General features: G+C 33.3%; 3 non-coding genes across 3 annotated transcripts; 1 reads left to right on the top strand and 2 right to left on the bottom strand.

Annotated features, from left to right (window-relative positions):
• Nucleotides 1-3,911: 3,911 nt before the first annotated feature.
• Nucleotides 3,912-3,984, bottom strand: TRNAF-GAA (transfer RNA phenylalanine (anticodon GAA)). Its single transcript has one exon. It is a non-coding gene; the product is annotated as a tRNA-Phe (tRNA).
• A 1,603-nt stretch (nucleotides 3,985-5,587) lies between these two features.
• Nucleotides 5,588-5,660, top strand: TRNAT-UGU (transfer RNA threonine (anticodon UGU)). Its single transcript has one exon. It is a non-coding gene; the product is annotated as a tRNA-Thr (tRNA).
• Nucleotides 5,661-6,920: 1,260 nt separating this feature from the next.
• TRNAS-GGA (transfer RNA serine (anticodon GGA)) lies at nucleotides 6,921-7,007 on the bottom strand. Its single transcript has one exon. It is a non-coding gene; the product is annotated as a tRNA-Ser (tRNA).
• Nucleotides 7,008-9,372: the final 2,365 nt, after the last annotated feature.

Here is a 9,372-nt window from a genome sequence, read left to right as displayed (position 1 = left end):
AATGACTCCCGCCGTATGAAAGCGATACTCTAACCACTGAGTTAAGTAGGTCATTTATCATCACAAAGAAAAAAAAATGAGCCCTATCACATCGATAGATTATAAATCGAATATTATTGATAAGCAATACCAATCAAACAAATCAACAAAATAGATTATAGAATATTCATCTTGACAAGAAATTATCTACATGATAAGATATGTATCACAAGGGCTATAGCTCAGTTGGTAGAGCACCTCGTTTACACGCGCGCCAATGTTTTTCAGAGAAGTACATCATGTAATCAAAAAAGTTGATCTTATTGAGAAATCGATGTCTTACTCTATTACTTTTAGGGAACAAAACAAGAGAACAGTAGCCTGACAAAAAGTTCGGTCCGAATCGAGTGCCCCATTTAGGCACTAAAAAAATCCATCATTGATTTGAGATATTGATAAGGTGAATACCCAGTCTATTCAATGCTAGGCATAATGAGTATCAGGACCTCAAAAAAAATGATCTTTCGTCCTATCTTATGAACAACTTTAAGGTGTATGAAGTTTCATATTTTATTCTTTAAGCAGAAGCAGGACGATAGAGATTCCATTTAACTTAAGTTGATCTAGGTCAGAAGCATACCTACGTCAGGATAACCCCTTCTTTGAAAAACTTTGGTAGTGCTCCGAGATTCGAATCAAAATAATGAATCAGAGCACATGGAACCATCTCCCTTTCTTTCTGTCAAGAAAAAATATGGTAGACTAACTTATTTATAACAGTTAATGAAAGAGCCCAATGCAAAAAAATGCATGTTGGGTCTTTGAAACAGTTCAAATCATTTTGATAATAATAAGTTTGATCTGTTTTACCGAGAAGGTCTACGGTTCGAGTCCGTATAGCCCTATATTATTAATAATTCAAAAATAGAATCGTTTTCCTTTCCTCATTATTGTTTGTATTGTTTGTAATTGGCCACTTGATTTGGTTCATCATTAATGTCTTATCTTTGTAGATGAATTACATATGAAAATTTTCCTATTTTCCCATACAAAATCAAGAAATTAGTAATACTTCTTTTCTTTGGGATACCTACCCAATTCTAGTAAATTTTTGGAGTCAAAATCATGACATGAAACCGGTTAAAAACTCCACCATAACCCAATGCAAATCGAATGCACTAGTAAATCACATGGATCTAGGAACGACTTACTGTATTTTATTTGTGGACAAGCTAGAGTTTGAGAAACGAAGATCTTTGGTAACTTTCATTGTAAACATTCTCAAATAGGCTTTTCTGTTGGTATACCTTATCTAGTAAAGCACAAAACTAAAGTAGTCGTCTTCTCTTTCCTTCTTCAATCACTAAAAGTTCCTAAATGGAAATTCCGACTATATGTATCCTCTCTATATAAATATATAATATTTAATATATATTTATTATGGATATAATAGATATTATATAAATAGGATTATAGTGGATGAATCTTCAAACGAGACATGTACCGATCGACTAATCCGGTATATTTTCCACATTGATAGGAGTACGTTTATGTTTCTGCTTTACGAATATGATATTTTCTGGGTATTTCTAATAATATCAAGTCTTATTCCTATTTTGGCATTTCTAATTTCTGGAGTTTTAGCCCCTCTTAGCAAAGAGCCAGAGAAACTTTCGAGTTATGAATCGGGAATAGAACCAATGGGCGATGCTTGGGTACAATTTAGAATCCGTTATTATATGTTTGCTCTAGTTTTTGTTGTTTTTGATGTTGAAACAGTTTTTCTTTATCCGTGGGCAATGAGTTTTGATGTATTAGGGGTATCCGTCTTTATAGAAGCTTTAATTTTCGTGCTTATCCTAATTGTCGGTTTAGTTTATGCATGGCGAAAAGGAGCATTGGAATGGTCTTAGTTTTTGAATATTCAGACAATTAAAAAAAACATTGAGACAGTTATGAATTCCATCGAGTTTCCCTTACTTGATCGAACAACCCAAACTTCAGTTATTTCAACTACATCAAATGATCTTTCAAATTGGTCAAGACTCTCCAGTTTATGGCCGCTTCTCTATGGTACCAGTTGTTGCTTCATTGAATTCGCTTCATTAATAGGTTCACGATTCGACTTTGATCGTTATGGACTGGTACCAAGATCTAGTCCTAGACAGGCAGACTTAATTTTAACAGCGGGTACGGTAACAATGAAAATGGCTCCTTCTTTAGTAAGATTATATGAGCAAATGCCTGAACCAAAATATGTTATTGCTATGGGAGCATGTACAATTACAGGAGGGATGTTCAGTACCGATTCTTATAGTACTGTTCGGGGAGTCGATAAGTTAATTCCTGTCGATGTGTATTTGCCGGGTTGTCCGCCTAAACCCGAGGCTGTTATAGATGCTATAACAAAACTTCGTAAGAAAATATCTCGAGAAATCTATGAAGATCGAATTAAGTCTCAAGAGGAAAATCGGTGTTTTACTACCAATCACAAATTTCATGTTGGCCCAAGTACTAATACTGGAAATTACGATCAAGGATTACTCTATCAACCATCATCTACTTCAGAGATCATCCCTCCTGAAACTTTTTTCAAATACAAAAGTGCAGTCTCTTCCTACGAATTAGTAAATTAGGCCGTATACTTTTTTTGTACAGAATAACAAAGCAAAGAACGAGTGAATCTTCATCAATTTTTCATTGTAAATGGGAAATACTTATACAAATAAAAATAAAAAAATGGGGGGGGGAGAAGATGCAGGGTAATTTGTCTTCTTGGCTAGTCAAACATGGACTGGTTCATAGATCTTTGGGTTTCGATTACCAAGGAATAGAGACTTTACAAATAAAGCCCGAGGAATGGCATTCCATTGCAGTCATTTTATATGTATATGGTTACAATTATCTACGTTCCCAATGTGCTTATGATGTAGCACCAGGCGGACTGTTAGCTAGTGTGTATCATCTTACGAGAATCGAGTATGGTATAGATCAACCGGAAGAGGTATGCATAAAAGTATTTGCCGCAAGGATAAATCCTAAAATTCCGTCTGTTTTCTGGGTTTGGAAAAGTGCGGATTTTCCAGAAAGGGAATCTTATGATATGTTGGGAATTTCTTATGATAATCATCCACGTCTAAAGCGTATCTTAATGCCTGAAAGTTGGGTAGGATGGCCCTTACGTAAGGATTATATTGCCCCCAATTTTTATGAAATACAAGATGCTCATTAAATAATACGAAACTAATCTTCACTTCGACAACTCAAGATATTCAAATACATTTTTACGTTCTCTTATAGATATAGCATAGTAATTGAAGTCTCATTCATCTTATTATTATTGATTAAAAAAAATACAATTAGAGATTTGGTGAGATTATCCAATTTGTAAGATACTTATTTTGGATGAGCCACAAGCTAATAGGATGAACTAAATGAGTTCTGCATTATGAACTATGTATCACGCATATGACTTATAGATGTGCTTTAAAAAGTCACATAGGGTGAAATGAAGAAATATAATATGAAAAGAGAATCGGATTCTATTTGTACTGTATCTGAGATGAATCTTGGCCATTCCCGCCTTTCAACTCCCCTAGACTAGACTTTTGGGTCTTATAAGGAACTAATTGAAACTTTCAAATATGTATAAAATAGGAATTGAACGCCAGGAGACAGAGTATGAACAAATAAAAAAGAAGAGGAAACAAAAGAAAATTCTTTTCTTTTACATATCTATATACATCCTTTACATATTTCTATAAATATCCTCTTTATCTTTACTTGTCTATTTTCGACATCTATAAATAGAGTAAAAAATATATATAGTTTAGTTAAAGGGTAGATTTCCAGACATCATCATGTATCAGTATTTTTCATGATCTATATTATTAATGAATCCGTAGAATAGATACTCATACAAATTCATGATGTGCCAAGAACCAGATTTGAACTGGTGACACGAGGATTTTCAGTCCTCTGCTCTACCAACTGAGCTATCCCGGCCATTTCCGACACATTATCCTTATTTTAATAGATGACTTTGGTCTATGTCAATTGTAAATAAGAAAAAAGGTATTCCAAAGTCTTCTTTTTGAAGATATACGAAATTTCAGGGCTTGGATAAGCCTTTCGAAGTTTCAGTACAGTAGACAGTTAATCATTCAAATTTCACAGATTACTTGCGCAAGGATGTTCGTTTGTACGTCTATCATATAGAATATATACCACAAGCCTTGTGATAAGAAATCAAATTTCCGCTCAAATACGCTTGTGAAAGAGTCGAATGAATGAGAAACATAACAAAGTCTGAATTGCTAATGAACGGATAAATAATTAAAGAGGCCAACGGGCCTTTTTAGGGTTTTGGGGATAGAGGGACTTGAACCCTCACGATTTTAAAAGTCGACGGATTTTCCTCTTACTATAAATTTCATTTTTGTCGTTATTGACATGTAGAATGGGACTCTATCTTTATTCTATTCGATCTGATTAATCAATTCTTCAAAAGATCTATCAGACTATGATGGAGTAAATGATTTGATCAATGAATATTCGATTATTTTTTCAACTTGTAGATCTTGGAATCGATTCATAACAATTCGTTCATTTTTATATATAATTTTATATATATATATAAATATAAATATAAAAAATTATAGAAATATAAAAAATAGAGATTCGAGTTGTCATTAATCAATATAGTATTTCAGTACGTAATACGTTTATCTTTCATCGTTTCTGGAGTTTCGATGGAAGGATTCATTCCTTTACTAACGCAACGTCGTCAACTCCATTTGTTAGAACAGCTTCCATTGAGTCTCTGCACCTACCCTTTTTTTTCGGAAAAAAGGATTTGGCTCAGGATTGCCCATTTTTAATTCCAGGGTTTCTCTGAATTTGAAAGTTATCACTTAGTAGGTTTCCATACCAAGGCTCAATCTAATTAAGTCCGTAGCGTCTACCGATTTCGCCATATCCCCCTCTTTTAAGATTAGTATCGCATTATGATGTCCTTCCCCGTTTTCTTTCATTTGTATTATACTGGAACCACTCAAGTCATTAGAATACCGATTCCTCTATTGAAAAGTGTTTCCTCCTATTGGATTTCTTGTCTATCTTCTTTCATCTCTCTCTTCTCTATCGGAGACCCATATTTGTTCCGATCCAAAATGATTCTATCATTTCTGTATCTGCAATTCAATATATATCAATATAGATAGATATATGAACATATATATTTGCCCCTCTTTCTATTATTTTTTTAGTAAAAAATTTAATACTTAAACGGTCGATTCCCTTGTTCGTCTTATCTTCCACCTTTCAGAATGAAAACATAGAAACGCTTCATTATCATCTCAATTGCATTAAATGCAATTAAGATTAACACATTAATTATTGATACACATCCATTTGATAAATAGATCAAAATTTTCTATCGCTATATTCTATTAATCGTTATATTAATTATTATGTTCTATAATAGAACAATTCCAATATTGAATATTTATTTGAAATGAAATTAGATTCTATATTCATATTAATTAGGAATAGCTAAGATCCCAGTAATTTAGTAAATTACTATGCATGTAACATTTCTGTTATGTGAGCCCGCTTAGCTCAGAGGTTAGAGCATCGCATTTGTAATGCGATGGTCATCGGTTCGATTCCGATAGCCGGCTTTTCTCTATTGATTTTATTTTTGACATAATTGATAAATCAAATAAATAAAGAAACGACTTCTTACCCTTTTTCAAAGGTCACCGATCTATGATGTCGTAGGAACTTACTTACCTTTATGACTAAAGGAGGGGTTCTATTTCTGTAGAACAAATCAAGAAAGGAACTCTTACTTTTTTATATCATTTACATATACAATAGGATCCGGATATTGATCCAAGTTATCTAATTATTCTTTGTTTTGTAGTACAATACTTTACTGGATTTCACTTCATTTATAATATTTATCATTTAGTTTTCATTTAAGTTTATGAAATTTAAATAAAATAAAATGTTTATGAAATTTAAATAAAATAAAATAAGGAGTCTTTATGTCGCGTTACAGAGGGCCTCGTTTCAAAAAAATACGCCGTCTGGGGGCTTTACCGGGACTAACTAGTAAAAGGCCCAAAACCGGAAACGATCTTAAAAACCAATCGCGTTCCGGTAAAAAATCTCAATATCGTATTCGTTTAGAAGAAAAACAAAAATTGCGTTTTCATTATGGTCTTACAGAACGACAATTACTTAAATACGTTCGTATCGCCGGAAAAGCCAAAGGATCAACGGGTCAAGTTTTACTACAATTACTTGAAATGCGTTTGGATAACATCCTTTTTCGATTGGGTATGGCTTCGACTATTCCTCAAGCCCGACAATTAGTTAATCATAGACATATTTTAGTTAATGGTTCTATAGTGGATATACCAAGTTATCGGTGCAAACCCCGAGATATTATTACAGCAAAAGATGAAAAAAAATCGAGAACACTGATTCAAAATTATCTTGATTCATCCCCCCCTCAGGAATTGCCAAAACATTTGACTCTTCAGCCATTGCAATATAAAGGATTAGTCAATCAAATAATAGATAGTAAATGGGTCAGTTTAAAAATAAATGAATTGCTCGTTGTAGAATATTATTCTCGTCAGACTTAAACCTAACTAAAAAACAAGGGTTCGGACAATTTCGTCCTCCCCTTCGCCGAAGTCTAAGTAAAGAGACCGAAGGAAAGTAAGGTTTTGATCCGGAAATTTTTCTATCATTCATCTATCATTGATCGGTAGGGGGATTTTCATCTCTTGTGCATTCTTTCCAGTCTTTTCGTTTCCGTACCACAAAAATTCGAAATAAAGAATCCATAAAGGTCTAACCGTTGGAATAATAGTATCGATTGTTATTTGATTTGATACATTGTGGTCAGTAACATTGTTGAATTAGTACGGAAAGAGAGGGATTCGAACCCTCGGTAAACAAAAGCCTACATAGCAGTTCCAATGCTACGCCTTCAACCACTCGGCCATCTCTCCTACAGAATGATTATGGCCCAGAAACCGAGTTAATAGTGAGTCATTAATATTCAATTTTTTTTTTGATAGGCACGTCCAACCAATTCTAACTATACAAATAATTTTTTTTTAACTATGTTTAATGGATACTTTTAGCTCATGATTCTATTTAGTTTTTTAAACTATGATTCCTTTTTTCTAAAAATTCGACTTTTACAGTTTTCGATTTTTCACCAACAACTGTTTATCCCATACATATATCTAGTCACAAGTTATGAATCATAGAATGATTATTCGATTCTTTTTGCTCTTTTTTGTATCATAATTCAATCAAAAAACTTCTAGAATTACCCCAGTCAGATAAATAAAATTCTTTTTTTCTTCAACTTCGCTGAAATCAGAATAGTTCTCTTCATTCTGATCCTACTACATTTGGATGAAATTTAACCGGATTGAAATATTTCTTCTCTTTTATTGATTCCTGTGAAATCAAAAAGAAACAATTTTAATATCGAGTGGGATTTTTTAATGAATCCGTTTTTATGTTATTTCGTACTATGCAATTCCTTTGTTTGTGGGATCATTTTCTCACGAGAGGTAATTAAAAGAAATTATAGAATGGGGTTGTTACCGATGCCTAGATCTGGTGGGATAAATGGAAATTTTATCGATAAGACCTTTTCAATTGTAGCCAATATCTTATTACGAATAATTCCGACAACTTCCGGGGAAAAAGAGGCATTCACCTATTACAGAGATGGTGCGATTTGATTTTTTTTTTTTTCAATTTTCTTTACCGCTCTCCGTCTTAGTAGAAAGACACAGTATTCGGGATAGAAAGAAAACAATAATTGAAATAAATCTACGCTTCTTGGAGGTGCAATTTGAAAATCAAAAAATTCCTTCTGTCGTGTATCCCCGATTAATGTAACCTTAGATGCTAGAATTGTCGATTCTAGTATTAAGCGAAAGGTGTAACCTATGGATTAAGTCAACCCTACTCCACTAGTAAAAATATTCACTAGTAAAAATAGGTAGCAGAGGGGAAGAAGCACTACACCTAGGAATCAACAACACGAAAACTTTGTTATAAATTATACCTTTTCCTTATCGGGATCGGAACTTAGAAAAATGGTTGGGACAACAAACATCCATCTCGTTTGTATTTTGGATACCTGTATAACCATCGAAGACTGTTGAAGTGACTAATTCCTGGAAATTTAGAGGCGTTGAGGACAAAGAAATTGTTAGAGTTACCATTTTTATTTTTATCTAGTAAACCATGCTTGATGTTAAGAAAAGATCTTTTACAGGAAGGTTGGCTAGAGATTTTTTGTAAAAACGCTAGTCCCATGAGTTCATAATGAGAGTATTTCAATGTTTTTTGATTTCATGTATTATTCTCATCTCATTATGCGCATCAGATAAAGGGGGAGCCGTATGAGATGAAAATCTCACGTACGGTTCTGGAACGGAGATTCTTTCAATGGAATAACGAACGACCGTAACGGATGTCGGCTCAATCCGAAGGAAATTATGCGGAAGCTCTACAGAATTATTATGAAGCTATGCGACTAGAAATCGATCCCTATGATCGAAGTTATATACTCTATAACATAGGTCTTATCCACACAAGGAACGGAGAACATACAAAAGCTTTGGAATATTATTTTCGGGCACTAGAACGAAACCCGTTCTTACCACAAGCTTTTAATAATATGGCTGTGATCTGTCATTACGTGCGACTATCTCCACTATAGAAAGAAAAAAAAGAGAAAATTCGCTAATAAATACTAAAAAAAATAGGCTTTCTACATATGTATTGTCCAAACTAACGATTTGTATCAGCTGTAGCAAAGAAAGAAACTTCATAGAAGCAGAAATATGAAGAAATAGGTATGCCTAGATACTTTATTCTATGGATAAAGGATCTAATTGATAGAAGAAGCACCGTAAAGATCAATTAGTCAGGTTTTTGGCCGATACAATAAAAACTGCTTACTTATATCATGATATAAGATCAAAATGAAGGAATCCACTTATGTAATAGGGTGGATCCCCTACAATATTGAGCAGCGGTGTAGCATCAGATCCCAAAGACAGTAAGTCTTTTCTTTCTTATGAAGGAAAGTCTTTTTCAAGGATTCTATATAAATTTCTAGATGAAACCGAGATAGTTATCTTTCAGAAAATTGTAACGATAGTGGGTGGAATGCCTATGCTTTATTCTTCTGAAGGTGGGAGAAAAGATAAAACTTATTTAATTATTCAGCAAAATTGAAGTTTGAAACTTATATAATTAACCGCTTTTGCTTAACTCGAGAAAAAAAAATGGGCTAGATCTATGAAAAATTTCATTCAATTAGATTAGATATGATAAATTTTT

This window comes from Cucumis melo, unplaced genomic scaffold (assembly GCF_025177605.1).
Source record: "Cucumis melo cultivar AY unplaced genomic scaffold, USDA_Cmelo_AY_1.0 utg000599l, whole genome shotgun sequence".
Classification (NCBI taxonomy): domain Eukaryota; kingdom Viridiplantae; phylum Streptophyta; class Magnoliopsida; order Cucurbitales; family Cucurbitaceae; genus Cucumis; species Cucumis melo.
Note: the sequence above shows the minus strand (reverse complement) of the source record. Positions and strands in the feature narration are given on the sequence as shown.